This window comes from Mus musculus, chromosome 14, assembly GCF_000001635.26.
Source record: "Mus musculus strain C57BL/6J chromosome 14, GRCm38.p6 C57BL/6J".
In the NCBI taxonomy this organism is placed as follows: domain Eukaryota; kingdom Metazoa; phylum Chordata; class Mammalia; order Rodentia; family Muridae; genus Mus; species Mus musculus.
The window spans coordinates 32,301,035-32,317,067 of NC_000080.6; positions in this window are offsets into that span (position 1 = coordinate 32,301,035).

A 16,033-nucleotide genomic window follows, 5' to 3' on the forward strand; every position below is an offset into this window, starting at 1 on the left:
TACTTAAGTCCAACAGCATAAATTTTAGATGTACATCATTACCAAATGGAATCTATCCCAGATATATAAGGCTGGGTAGTATTTTTTTTTTTAATTCGTATAATCAAGCCATCACATTAACAGTCTAAATAAAATAGAGGCGGGGCATATAGCCTTCCATATTGCGGGGCCCTGAGTTTGGTCTCTAGCGCTGCCAGAAGGAGGAAAATACCATCACATCAATAGACACAGAAAAGGCATCCGGGAAAATCCAGTTTCCGTTCACGATTTAAACCTTCGGGAAACTAGGACTAGACGGGAAGGTTCCTACCTTGGTAACATACACAAAAAGTGTTAGGTGATATTCAGTGGGAGGGACTAAAAGCCTTTCTGGTATGGTCAGGAAGACGACGAGTATGCTCCCTTTCAATACTGGAAGGGCTAGCTACTGCATACAAATAAAAGAAAATAAGAAATAAGACTCTGCTTTAAAGAACTTTAAAAACTGCTTTAATTAGAACACGATGTCATAGCCTCTCAATATAGCATGTTTACAAGAGAAAATCCTTCAGAAGTCAAAATCCCGGCTCTGGTAGCATTGGCCTTGTTATGAGAAGCCCGGCCCCTCTGCCCGTCAGGTCCTGCTGCTCTACAATTCGTTTGGTTCCCTTTTCATCTCTTCTGCTTGGTATGCGTTAGGTTTCCTGACCCCGATGCGTCACTAATTCATCTGTACCAGAATGTTCCCTTCCTGGAACTCGGGATGTTTTCGATGTCACTCTGACCTCTGTTTCTCTTAGTTAATTGTTTTAAATGCATACAAAAGCAGCTTTGTTCTTCGCATTTGATCCAGAGCCACACACAGCCACGTGGTCCCCAGAACCCTGCCAATCCAGATATTCCTTCCATAGAAAGGGATAGCATTGCTCAGCCCCCATGTCAAAGAGAGGGACCACCATGCAAGCCATGCGCCCTGGACAAAGGACCTTAAAGGTACTACACGTACTAACAGTACTGAGAGTCGGGGGAGGAGCCAGCATCTAGCCTCCTCTTTTCCAACCACTTTTCCTTCCCCCTTTCCTCTCTCTTTTTGTCCTTGTGCACACTGCAGTGAACTTTCGTCCTAATGACAAACACTCCACTTTTTAGTCCATAATCACTGTTCCTACTTCTCCCGATGGCTGAATTGCCCCTGGGAAGTCTATAGTTTGCCCACTATGCACATGCCCAGATCACTGCCATGGCCAGTTTTGGAGAACAGCATTTTCTCACAAAGAGGCTCCATGGGCAGGTGGGACAGTGCATCTGAATTCTCCTCCCTAAGGAGGGAACCTAGGGATACTCACTGGCAGAGGTGTGGGAAGGTGACTGGAGGCTAGGAAGTAGGCGGAGTCTCCGTGTGGGCAATCTATCTTCACCAACCTCACAGCTCAGTGGTATTAATCTACCCTATAAATGGATGGCTTAAAAAGTCAACTAAAAGCAAGGAACCAAGAGCGGGCGAAGCCATTAAGTCTTGAGGGATTATATAAGCTTTCCTCAGCCCGACAAGGGTGTGCTGCAGTGAGGCTCAGGCAGGTGTTGGTCGTTAATCTCTCAGAAGGGCAGTCTCTGAGTTACCCATGCTGGACTGGATGGCTGTATTATTCCACACAGAGACACGTACTTAGGAAATCAATAGTGCTATAATAGCAGAACATGACTAATGTCCTCTGCCTTTCTTTAAAACCCCTGGCTTCCTCTAGCTCAACAATGAGAGGATCTATCCAGCCAGGGGATGAACGAAGTCCTGGACCTGCACGGGGAGGGAACTCACACTCAGACAGCATCCAGGGTGCAGGCCACTGCCTTACACACACCAGAACTGACCTTGAGTCTCACATCAGAACTGATTCCAGCTAGTGCTAGACAGGCCTCTGTCTGCTCTGCTTTTCAATCTGTGAGAAGGGTTAAACAGTTGCTACTTTGCCTCCAAGAAAAATTACCACTGTATTTTATCATAATGTTTAGGCCTTTCTCATTTTCCTTGCCTTGTGTTGGAGTGTGTGTGTGTGTGTGTGTGTGTGTTTCCCTTCAAAGTCTCAGACCTTTCCACCTGCTGGAGCAAACCTGGAGGGAACTGGTCTTTACTGATTTTTTTTTTCTTCCTTGAAAACATAATTCCACTCTGAACCAGGTCATTAGCACATCGGTCATGCGCTGCCTGGCCTGCGCTCAGGAAAGGAAAGAAACTTAAATTCCTTAATATAGTAGATAGATAGGTTCAAAAGCCAGCTCTTCTCTCCATACTCTCCAGTCTCACGCGGCCCCTTCCCCTGCTTAGGGTCTCCTTTCTCTCTGTCTCAAACCAGTAAGTTCCCAGGCATCTTACAAGACTATCCAGGGGTGGCTTCCCTGGGGACGCCTTCCCTGACCTCAGACATGGACAGCCTTCTATCGACCCCAATCTTCCCACAGTCCTGCACCATGAGGAGCAATGTGTCTAGAACACAAAAACCAGGTTCTCATCTCAAGCCTCAGGCTGCATTTCTAACAGTCTCTTGCACAAAATATGCCACTGCCATATTTTGGGTGATGAAACGATACCTTTCTTCTCACCTGTGTGCTTCAACAGAAACTCTGTCGGACTTTTTTTTTTTTTTTTTTTTGGTTTTTTGAGACAGGGTTTCTTGGCTGTCCTGGAACTCACTTTGTAGACCAGGCTGGCCTCAAACTCAGAAATCCACCTGCCTCTACCTCCCGAGTGCTGGGATTAAAGGCATGCGCCACCACTGCCCGGCTCTGATAGCCTTTTAATCTCTGGTTCCCAGGGCTGACCACAGAGCCAATGATGCAGCCATTCGGAGTGCTTTTGATTGACAGTTGGTGAGTCTGCAGATCCAGAACCCAGGACACAGGAGCAGAGTGCTCATTAGAAGGTGATAAATGTCACGCCGTGGAGGTGGCCTCTGGGAGCGTTTGAAGGACTGTAGCTCAGACCGAGTTTGAGACCTTATAAAGCTTGGAGAAATCTGTTTTTGCTTTTTAAGGTTTTTTAAAAAAAAATTGTGTGCATGTGTGTATGTACAAGTGTGCGTGTGAGAGAGTGCTCCTGGAGGCTGAAGAGGCTGTCAGATCCCCTGTAGCTAGAGTTGCAGGCAGTTGAGTCATCTGATGTGGGTGCTGAAAATCAAACTCTGGTCTTGTACAGGAGCAGCCAGTACTCTTACCAACTAAGCCATCTTTCCACACCCCCTACCTCTACCTCTACCTCTACCTCTACCTCTACCTCTACCTCTACCTCTACCTCTACCTCTACCTCTACCTCTACCTCTACCTCTACCTCTACCTCTACCTCTATCTCTACCTCTACCTCTGCCTCTACATGGGAAAATAGATCCTAAAGAAACCAGCAGGCCTGCTGGGGCCTCACAAGCAGAGAGAGCAACTAAACTAGAATCAGAAGTCAGTCCTTGCTTGTAGAAAGGCTTTTCAACTTAGGTTTAAGGACTAGACCCTTGTGTAAATGTCTGATGTCGTTGTGAAAACTTTTTTCTCCCTGCTGGGGATGGTGCCCCGGTGCTTGCCCTGCTAGGTGGGTAATCGCTCCACCACTGATGTACAACTCCAGCCTGAAGCGGGGTCATTTTTATTGTTCCAAGTGTATCATCTCTAGTTTCACTGAAGGCCAACTGTTCTTTCTTGTTTCTCTTGCCTGGTGTTCTGTGGGTTTTAATCACAGGCGATGAGATTCTTGTTTCTCAGTCCCTGAGCCCTGCACTTGCCGTCAGACCTGACATCAACTTGAAACTTCCTTTCCCATTTACCTGTCTCTATTATGCAGACCATGAGAAGTCACAAGCAGGCACTATGTCCTCAGCAGAGCATATGACACAGTCTCAGTAAAGCCAGCACCAGCCGGTCGGGACAAGGAGAGCCTTTGGCATTTGGGTAGCATACAGATTTGCATCCAGACTGCTCCAGCAGTCACCGCAGGCTTTGCTCATCCCTTTGAATGCTATTGGACTGTGACCCAAGGGTGACTTCTGCTCTTCCTCTGTAACTCTCCCACGATGACTCACACATATCATAAATTGTTGCTGGTCTTCAGAGTCAGGGAGACTACGCTAGTCTCAGGAATGGCAAAGAAAAGCACAGTTCATCAAAACAAAAGCCACTGCGCAGTCGCCGCCCACTCATAACAGGAGTGTTCAGATCACAATGACTGAAAACAGCAGCGTGTAGGACAGTTACACACCTTTATCCCCCTCCACGGGCACAGCAGGTATTTCTGATGGGGCTTATGCCTTGATTTCATGCCAGGAAGTGACCCGGGTGACTCAGTGACAGGGCTGAGCTTTACACTTAAGTCTTCCAGCATCTCTTGTATCCTGGCTCCTTTTCTGCAATAAAGAGCATGGCATTGATTGGCTGTGGGCTTCCAACAGTTTAAAGGTGACAAGCTCGGTATAGTCTCACTGTGGAGGGGACAGCTTTATGTAGGAGGGTGTCATTTGACCACCTGCCTCCTCCATCCTTCTTTTGTGAGACAAATGAGGAAATACAGTGACCTGCTTTCTGGATAATGCTTGGCTAATGCTTTGGTGAGGCTAGAATTCTGTTCTGCTTTGCACTCTTTTGTGCTTGTGCACGCATGCGCGCATGTGCACACACACACTCACACACACACACACACACTTTAAAATGAACAGGAAATTTATACAAAGAAATAAAGAAGCAGAATACAATTGTAAACTAGTGCATCCATTTTCATCAAGCTTCTTGTGGTATCTACGATGCTCCAAGACCTAACTCACAGATATGTGTCTAATAGACATGACTCATACTACACCCTAATAGATATGCACTATAATGCCGTAGATCCATTATTTACAATATTAAAGAACGAAAATTCCATCTAGAGTAGAAAAGGCAAAAATAATGTTGTACATCCCTGCAATGCATCACTACGAGCAGTGAGAGGGAGCCATGCAGATGAATGACAATGTAAGCTTTAGACATAGTGACAATATAAGCTATAGACATAGCACTGCCTGGGAAGAGCCGAACACAAGAGCTTGTCTCTGCCTGTGGACTCAACACCGATGGCTTCAACCAAACTTGATTAGAAAACAACCATTAAAGAAGCGATTGTGGGACCTGGAGAGATGGCTTTATGGCTATGAGTACTTGCTGTTCTTGCAGAGGACCTGAGTTTGGTTTCATGCACCCACCTGACAGCAGAGTGATCAGATCTTAATTGGCTTATAGGGCAGTCATACACCTTTATCCTTCTGTTGTACTGATACATACAGATTTTTTCTTTGTCATTATTCTCTAGATGCAGTATAATAGCTCTTTGCAGTAAGCATCAATAGCAATCTAGAGATGGCTTACCTGGTGCAGAAGGCTATGTCTATGCGGTATGTGTATGGGGCTGAGGGGATCTACATACTGGAACTAGAACCCAGGGCTTTGTGTTAGGCATGTGCTGGATCACTAAGCTACATCCCTAGCCCAGAGTTATATGTAAATAATGTCCCTTGTATATAAGGGACTTGAGCGCCTGAGGGGTTGGGCATTCATGGGCAGAGCTCTGCGGTGTTGCTCCATTTCTGCAGTTTGAAAACAATCAAACTTGGTGTGTGGTGAGCAGTGGGACTGTGGCTGCCTCTGGGGAGCACTGATTAACAGAGAGGCAGCACAGCAATCTCTCCAGGATCCTCGGAATTATTTACATGTTTACACACACATGCATGAGTGTGTGCCACGGGACACTTTCATCTCTATGTGTAGGTTTATGTGCTTACCTGAATAGAAACCACAGCCCAATTAAAAAATTAAGACGTTTGACTTGAGAAGGAATAATAGTTAGCTACAGATCAACTAAAACCCCTTTAAACTGTTTCTTCCAATGTAGCGATCACAAATCTATGAAATACATAAAAGTAGAAGGGAGAGTGGGGGAGGAGAACGGAGGAGAGCTGTCCAGTGATATGGTCGGGATACACAGCAAGCTTGAATGTAAATGTCTTTATGAGTCCCATCACCATTACAATGAGTATATGCTAACTACAGACATAAAAACAATACATATAATACATTTTTTTTTCCAGGTAAAGGGAGTTTGTGGAGGAAAATGGCCAATGCCAGGGTCTTGTCCTCAATGGCCACAACTGGTACAGGGGCAAGCTCACCTTCAGAAAATGTGGTCTTCTAGCCCTGAGGATCACAGACAATAGAACGGACACCTGCATGCAGAGGCTTCTGGGAATCACAGAATGGTCAGAATTCTCCATGCTATAAGTGGGAGGGAAGATGCTCAGGGTCTAACATCATTATCACTGGAACAGGTGTGTGCCCCAGCCACAGGGCCATTGAACAGTGGGCCCAGGCGGACACAAGGAGAGGCGATCTTGAGATTGTACCTATGTGAAGATCCTGGGATTCGGTAGAATTCTAGAGGGTTCCTTCTGATTTCATCATTTCTCTGTTGTTCCTGCTTTCCTTCCTCTCCCCAGTGTGGCCAGAAGCCAAGTGAGCGGACGCAATTGCTCACATCTAACCTCTAGGAGGACCGCCATGTTATCTGTAAGGCTTCAAGGACTCCAAAACTTGAATTACCTCTGTGGCTCTCGGGATGACTTGTGCATCTGTGGGTAGCTGAGTATAAAGTTTCATTTTAAATTAACATGCATAGTCATTTTACCACAGACCATCTTAAGAAGACATGGTTTGCCTGAGAATCATGCATAGGCAAGACCTTCACACCTCATAGTCCTGCGATCCTCCATAAAAGTCATAATAAAAAATGCTGCAGAGTTGTAATTGGAAGAATAATTACCTCCTGACAAGGGGCAGAAGGCAAGATACCCCCCAACTGGAATTCTTAAGTTTCAAGATGAACCCAGTGACTGTTAAGGCACCAAGCCGATCCCCTCGAAGTGACCTTTTGCTGCCAGCCTTGGTTTCTCTGTACAGGGATGCAGGATTCTTGGATTCTTGAGAGCAGTGCCTCTGGCATCTAATATAATGTGTGTATTAATGGGAATGCTAAGTCAAGACTGAGAGATCCTGTGCTGCCGACAGGCTCCCAAGTAATGCCAGGGTACCACGTCCTCAGTAGCCAGCATACAGGCAACGATGAAGCTGAGCTCCTGGAAGATGCTGAGCAATCTACTCCTGAATCTCAGGGGGGCAGAAACATGGGAGCTGTTTCCCAAGGGGCCCAGAAAGCTCTTCCTTCTTACTGTCATCATGACGTGAATGATGATAAATGTGTCCTTACCTCTTCTGGACAATGGTAGAGAATGTGTTGCAATCTTTTCTTAGTTTAAATAGCAAGGTGTTGGCCCTATCGGATATTCCAGTAGCTCAGTTCTTGTTTATGAAATCAATCTAAGCTCAAGCAACAATGGCATTGATTATTCCCTAAGGCCCTCATCTCTAGCCCACACGCTTCATAGAATGTGGGAGCCTAGCCCAGTCTTATTAACTACAGCCCACACTTCCTCCTTGCTTCCCCTGGAAGTTAATTACACTTCTGGGGTTTCTAAGTCACCGTGCTTACAATTGCCTAAAGAGTTTGCAGAAGAAAAAAAAAAAAGGGCTAGTGCAAGCCAACCAGCGCTAAAGTTCTGCAATGCCAGTGGCACTTGCATTTATCATTTGTAGAGTCCCTAGAATCTGGGGCTCAGAACCTACCTTAAACCTGGCAGGCCAGCTCTTTAAGTGACCTGTCCAATGCTGATGTTTAGCTGACCCAGGAGTTCATGACGTGGTGAGAATGTCTCCTGGTCATTTTAAATGAAGGGAGACTGAAATTGTGGCAATAACAGTTACAGCTTTGTCAAACCTTTGAAACCCATAACAAAGACAAAGGAAAATGTTACCTTAAAAACTCAACTGAGGGTTGGAATGTGAAATTTTGTCTTTTATGTCTTTCTGTGCCTTTGAACTTCTGTAACAAGCAAGTCTTGAGGCTGCACTATAAAAAGACAGTCCTGATGCTAGAACCAGCTCATGGGAGAGACCCTGTGCTTTAGGCTGCTTTGCCAATCACTTTGGTGTCCCTTCAGTCTTCTCAGGTCTCTTTCTGTCACCCTGCCCCTCCAGGGCCTAAGGCTCCTGGACCTAGCTAGAAGTAAACTATATCAGGGCACCTATCTCCCAAGCAAGGGCCCCTTGGGTAAGCTCTTGACTTGTACTCTCAGGGTCCTGAGAAAATAGTTCTTTTTTTCTCAAATACATGATAGGCTCAGCCCTGCACCCCTCCCCCACAGTGGGTGGCAGGGCTGATGCACCTCTAGGCCTCTGGAAGGCATGCTGCCTCTTATCCTCTTGGTACCAGTATGCTTCCAACCGCGCTACCCCTACCACTGTTTCCCATTTCTCCTCCTCTGCCCCACTGGTACAGCCTTTCTTCCCTAGAGTCCTTCATTAGGGAAGCCCCTTCTTCACCTTCATTGGGTCTCCTACTGGTCTTTGAGGAACTTCAGGAGTGATCTTTCCAAAATAGACTGACTTGTCCTTCATTGAACCCTGAATGGGCTCCACGGAGCTCTGGGCATGCCAAAGTCCCCTGGTAAGGCCTGGCTAACTCCTAGCCCCTGATGCCTGGCCAGACAACCCTATCTCCCAGAATATGTCAGACTCTTGCTGCCTGCAGGCCTTTGTGTGTAACAGTCCCTCTGGTCCAGGAAGCCCCGGGCCTGGTTTGTTTGCCCTTCCCAAGAGATATAAAGGGCTGGGGTCTCCAGGCATAATACTCTGCCAGTCACCATTGTGCAGTGTGAGACTCCTGGCTTCTCTCTCTGTCCTGTTAGCTTCCTCATACTGCAGGCATAACCGTCACTCTGGAAAGTTTGTGAACTCTGAGATGCAGCAGTGAGGGCTGCCTTGCTAACACCCACTATCACACAACCGTCCACCACCACCGCTGGGCATAGCTGTGGCCTGCTGAGGGTGTGCCATGGAAAACCTGCACAAGGACAATGCCTATCACTCAGGGCTGGCACAGTACCCCACTGCACTTTGGGGAGTTCCTCCTAGAGGGCGCCCAAGGGCAGTCCAAGGAAGGAGACTTGGAGCAGAACCGTGCAGGAACCACAGGGCAGCTCTGCCCTCAACCCACCCCCAAACCCTGCTCTCCTGAGAGCCCAGCCCTGTACCCTCCTCCAGTGTTCATATCAAGGGTACCTGAGCACCTTTCAGACCACGTCTGCCTCTGTACTCGAGCGCATCTACCTGAAAACTCTCGTTCATCCTAGAGGACCCCAGCACAAAGGCCGCTTAACTTCCACGGTTGCTTTTCCTTATTGCCACACTGTCTCCCTCTGCAAACCTGCTTTGCAACTACTCATGATTGATTTTATTCCTTAAAGGGGGCCCAAGAAATGGACTCAGGGCTGCTCTCTGGGGGACCCAACTTAGGAGGCAGTTGCTGGTCAGTTCTTGAGTGTACCCTAGTAAAATCAAGCTTGCTTCAAATTTGACTCAAATTGTGGCAATAATTTTATTCTCACCCAATGGGATTAACAGCATCCTCTGGGCCTCCAAGCCAGACCATATCTGTCTTCGCTTCCCAGCCCTGCCTGTTCTTTGGTCAGTCATTGAATTGGTGGGCGTGGTAAAAGAGACTGGCAGGAGGGTATCCATCCTCTGAGGAGGGGAACTTTGGTCCATCCTATGATGGTCTGGATACTGAGTGTCCCTCAGAGCCCACTGAATTAAATGTTTGTCCCCTTCCCATCATGCTATTAGGAAGTAGTGAAAAAATTAAGAGCTAGTGGGCTTTCTTGGAGGTCTTTAGATTCCTGGGAGGTCCTTGAAGAGGATAGTGGGACTCTGACCATTCCTCTTCCTCTCTGTCGTCACCATGAGCTGAGCCACACTCCCTTGCCAACAAGATGTTGACCAACATGGAGCCCCACCATATACTGAAGCACGAAGCCACTAGTCCAAGTAAGCCTTTTCTCCTATATGTTGAGAATCTCAGGTAGTTTTAGAGTTACAGAAACCTAACTCATACATGCTGATGTGTTTATAAAAAGATAAGGAGAAAATGAATATGTTCTATGGACGGGTGGTGAGGTATGGGGGGAGGGGGTGTCTCAGAGGGCCTATGACAAGGTATCCCTTCCCCCGAGGGACCTGCCACACAATGGTGTAGTACAGAATAAAGTTTATTTAGGGCATGGGGAGGGGAGTTAAGAGGGTAGCAGAGAGAGAGAGAGAGAGAGAGAGAGAGGAGAAGAGAAGAGAAGAGAAGAGAAGAGAAGAGAAGAGAAGAGAAGAGAAGAGAAGAGAAGAGAAGAGAAGAGAAGTAGAGATCGGCCATGAGCACATAAGGGGGGTGGGGAAGGAATTGGGGGAGGGGTGGAGGGAAGAACATGGGAACAAGAGCCCAAGAGAGCAAGAAAGGAAGGAGGGGGCAAGCAGCCCCTGTTGCCAGGTGACTGTAGGGTGGAGCTTAGACAGAATGCTAATAGATACTCTCTGCAATTTAGGGGCCAAGACCAATGCTGACACCTAATGAGACCCATCAATGGCAGTGGTGGCCTGGAGAACTTCAGGAGAGCTTAGCTCCTCACATCACAGGCCTGTCAAGGGAGGACCACACTCATGATAGGAGATTTAGAGGAATGAGGCAGGCTGACTCCATGGCAGGCTTCTGATTGGCAGTTAAGGAGACTAGGCCTAAGAACTGGACAAGTCCACGCAAGCCCAAGCAAGTCAGATACTAACAACAACAACAGCAAAAAGATCCAGCCTTTACACCCAGGTAATGGAATGTCCCTGCCCTCTGAGGTAAGGACAATGGGTCAGCACCAGTTCCCAGACCTCCCCAGAAAGTTTCTAGCTCCCACACCCTGATAATGGAATGTCTGGAGAGATGGGCCCAACAGATTAACATAAAGGTCACCTATCCAGACATTCTCTAATGTGCTTTAAATTGGGCCTGCGAGATCACTTGGGTGTCTCTCTATCTTGGTAATGGGGAAACCCCAGCATGTTAGACAGAATAAAACACTCTTTGCATTTATATACTGTTGGTATCAGGACCTCTGAAACCTGTGACATCACATATGTGGGACCTGCAGGCCTATTGCCAAGGCAACAGCTACCATATTCCCAGAATCCACTTGGCTCACCTCTCTCCTTTACCTGTGTTACGTCATCACCCATATATAAAGAAAAGTTCCCCTGATCTCTCTCTCTCTCTCCTACCCCCTTCTCTTTCCATCGCCACCTTGCCCCTCTCTCTCCCAATAAACCTCACGTGGAACTGTTTGGCCTGGTGTAGTCCTTCTGAAGCCACGCGACATTCAAGATCATAACACACACTATTTGAGTCCAGGGTATCATTCTTTGGCAAATTATTTTACAAGATAGACACTGCTCAGGTTAGGTAGGGACCCCAAAGAAGCAGGTAGGTAACACCCTTGCTGGAAGCCAGGATGCTGGAAGAATGTCCCTTCTCTTCTCTCATGTTCTATGTGAGGATGTGGACAAAACTGAGTGGAGGCACCCGAACCATGTGCTTGTGCGGATCAGACTGACCAGCTCAAACCCCGGCCCATTCCTCTGCCTATTCTTATGCCCAGTCTCTGCCAAAAGCTCCTTAAAAAGCCCTTGAACTAGCAGCTCCAAGGGAGCCTATTTCTTGGGATCCCCTTCTGCTATCAGGAGCCCAACCCACCCCTGTAAGCAGCAGCCTATGACTCTATAATAAACTCCTTTCTAAAATTCACCCTTTGTGGTCCATAAATTTCGGTCCTCAAATTCTCAAGAAAAGAACCTGGAAGCCACCCATGCAGTGGCCGGTTTGTGTGACTGTCAACATCTGGCACCCTAATTCTGGAGTTAAATACTACCTGAGAAGAGAAGAGGCCTCCTCTGAAGTCAAACAACTATCTGCCTACCGTGGACACCCTCTAATAGTTGCACTGGGTGTAGTATATCCTCACAACTCTGAGGATACTACACTAACAACCACCAAAAGGCACATTTTAAACTGATGGCTTGACTAGCATGTGAATTATATCTCAGTAAAACTAACCTCAGAAAAAGGAACCACATAGATATGCCCAAATCAGTTTTTGACAAAAGCACAGAAGAAATTCAATGCAGGAAAGACAAGTCATAAACAAATGGTTGAAATGGATGGAGCAACTGGACATGCCTTGAAACTCAAAGACAAAGCTCAACCTAAGGGTCACTCCTTATACAAATATTATCTCAAAATTAATGGTGGGTTTTTAAATATAATATAGCCTTCAAGGGGAAGTGGGAGGAAATGTACTCAGAACGTCTAGTGATGTGAAAATGTATGGGATAGGACATGGCTGGAACTCAGTAATAGAACACTTGCCTAGCAAGGCTGTGGTGCTATTGAGCTCTGACTCAGAGCAAGCTACACTTGATTACTGCCCTTGATAAGCTAATCAATGAGTCAAATTAATAATGGAAAGAAGACTTACTCAATGTGGCCACACTGGGAAAAGGTCAGAAGAGATGCACTGACTCAGACACACACACATACAGGCACATACACAGACACACAGTCAGACAAACACACACACAGATACAGACACGCCAGTCAGACAGGCCTCACAGAGATACAGACACACACAGACACACATTCAGATAGACACACAAACACACATAGACATATAGACATACAGACACAGAGACAGACATGCAGACACATAGACATACAAGACACACAGACATATACGCAGACATATACACACAGACATATACACACAGACAGACACACATAAAGGCACACAGACATACAGACACATACAGACAGTTTCTGCCATAAGTCCTTTAAAATGCTTAGCAACTTAATGGTAGTCCATTCCTGGGCACCCTCCTGCTATATAGGAGTCCTGCCCAACCCTCTAAGTTTCTGCCTATAAGTCCAAGATAAACTTGAAGCATCTTTGGGTTAGAGTTGGAGTGGGACACTGTGACAGATTATTCTCTTGTGTAAGAAATTTATTAGGAGAGTTTTAAGAACCATGGCATGAAATTTGAGGAGAGTTCTGGACCAAGGCAGAGTGGTAGTCCCTTATTACAAGTTTCAGAACCATGGGGGAAGACTCCATGCCATGTGGGTGATGAATAGTTCATAGCAGGACTTTATTACAGTGGTTTGAATATGCCTGGTCCAGGGAGTGGCACTATTATTTAGAGGTGTGGCCTTGTTGGAGTAGGCGTGGCCTTTTTGGAGTAGGTGTTGCTTTGTTGGAGTAGATGTTCTACCTTGGGCATGAGGTTTTAAACCTTCATCCTAGCTGCCTGGAAATCAATCTTCTAGCAACTTTCAGATGAAACTATAGTACTTTCAGCTCCTCCTGAACCATGTTTGCCTGGATGCTGCCATGCTCCCACTTTGATGATAATGGACTGAACCTCTGAACCTGTAAGCCAGCCCCAATTAAATGCTGTCCTTATAAGACTTGCCTTGGTCATGGTGTGTGTCACAGCAGTAAAACCCTAACTAAGACAGGACCCTTGTGGTGAGTCTGGCTCTGATTCTTGGGCAGCAGAGAAATAAGAGATTTCGTGTTCCCAAGGAAGGAATGTGGTCTTAGGGTTTTGAGTGGGAATGAGAGTGGGAATGAGAGACCTATTCAGTTAATGTGTATTCCTCACTTCATGCGTGGCATCAGCAGCCCCTGGGAGCCTGAGACTGTATGCAAAAATCAGCTCCTCGTGGGTCTGACCTGATCCGCATCTAGTCTGGGATCTAAAAACATTTCACCCTAAAACTCACCATCCTCTTTCCGTGGGACTCATTCTTTGAATCCATGAGACAGGAACTCAGAGGTCAGTGACCTATTGAAATTGTGTGTGACTGTGAGCGTACTGCAGCTGACTCCTGAGTTAAAACCCTCCTGATGTGAGAGGAGAGGAACAGTCTCTCCTTTAGTGTGGCTAGCCCAACTAGCTTTTCCTTTCCTCCTGGTTGTTCATAGGGAGGAAGAAAAGATAAGATATGGAGAAGGTAGTAAAGGGATTTGAAAGAGGTCCCTATATATCCACTATATCATCAGTCTGTCTTGTGCGGTTTGTAGGGGGTGGCATAACAAGGTCCTAGACAGTATCAGTTTGATTTGGACCTTAACACGGAAATAGGTATTAGTAAAAGACATGATTACCTAAAACAAAACAAAACAAAACCCTCATACTTTTTGCACTTTGAAATTGGTCTCAAATTAAGCTGGAGGATTAATAATAGAGGAAAATATCAAACATAGTTTTCTATTCCCTTACAGCTTGATTGTTCTGGAGGAAGGAAGGTACTCACTACGTTTTTCAGGTTACCTGCCTCCCCTTGCATCCTAGAGCTACCTGATTTCACCTTCAGGCTTTTAGGCGCTTGGTCATCCCCCAGGTCTAGCCAGGGAGTATTAGAAGTGGGAAAGACAACACATTCCTGTTAGCCTGATCCTTCTTGATTACGGGTGCTAGCAGTTACTCGCTCATGACCCTAAAAAAATTAAAGATTGCTGAGGAGAGACTTCAAAATCAATTGCTCCTCCCTTTCCAGATTCTGGGAAAGAAACTATTCTTTACTTCTTGTCAATACGTTGTCCCCGTTCCCAAGGCATCAGGCAGTGCTCACTTGGCTGTGACTGTAATTGTGGTTCAATGGGGCTTTCTGATTTCTGCTGACTGTTATGCACGTGGATTTAAAGATGTTTCCCTGGCTACCCGCCACTCGTTTCCCATGTACTTAATAAACTAACTCATTCAAAGCCAAAGGCATGTTTGTGGTAGATCATTTTCTAGATTGTACTGAACCTAAGGTGACTTTTGGCTATCTTTTTCTTGATGAGATTTGCTCTGGAACTTCTTAAGCTTCACAGTTTTACATATGTATACAGGTAATCTAATTTTATTACATTATGCTATCTGTGTGATTTTGATTTAACTTGTTTCCAGTAAAATGGCATGTCTGTTGGTTAGTATTGACCGTGCCTCGTGATGTTAGGAAAATAAAAAGGAACCAACAAATACAAGAAGTAAATGATGAAAGGATGTAGAAATAAAGATATCTTTGGCCTGAAATTAAGAGGGCTAGACTTTTCCAAAATTAAAAAGACATAGAAACTGTTAGAAACCAGAAACAAGGGACTGGAGAGGAGGCTCAGTGGTTAGGAACACGTCTTTCTCTTGCAGAGGACATAAGTTTGGTGTCCACTCCGGAGGATCTGATTCACTCTTCTGGCCTCCCTGGACACTTGCACACATGTGACATTCACATGTACATGCCCCTATGTGCACACACACACACACACACACACAGTAAATATCTTTTAAACTTTGAATAAAGCGCAAATAAGTCCCAGAAGGTCTAAGCTACATAAGGTATGTAAAAGATAAGACTTAGAGATGATACATGTATGATGATTAAAGGTTACTAAAATGTCTAAGGTCAAAGTTCAAGTGAAGTTCTATTTCAGTTAATGGTACTTTATTATTATTTATTCTGGTCATGGCAACATTTGTCACAACTATCTTTTTTTTTTATTAGATATTTTCTTCATTTACATTTCAAATGTTATCCCCAAAGCCCCCTATTACCCTTCCCCACCCTGCTCTCCAACCCACAACTATCTTAAAAGACAGGAGGTATAGGTCAATTTAACCAAAGTAAAACTACATAAAAAATGAATCTTAACAAAATTGAGATTTATTTAGAAGTATATGGTTTTTGTTCAACCTTTATCTAAATGTTATATAGTTCTAAAAGTGCCAGACAGGTATAACTATACATTTATATAAAGTATAACTATATAGGGTATAACTGACATGAATGTTCAATAACAACCCCCAGAAGCCTGTACTAATGTGGACAGAGGGACTAAAAGGGACATTATTTTGACCTTTGCCCTCCAAGGTCAGCTAGGTATCAGGGGACTATGGAATAACCCAAAGGGTCCATGAGTTCCATTTGAATGTATGAGGGAAGATCACAGAATCTACTAACTCAAGGGAAATCTTGTGAGTCCATGAGCATCTAGCACCGTAGCTCCCGAGTTAGAGCTCACCTGAGGTA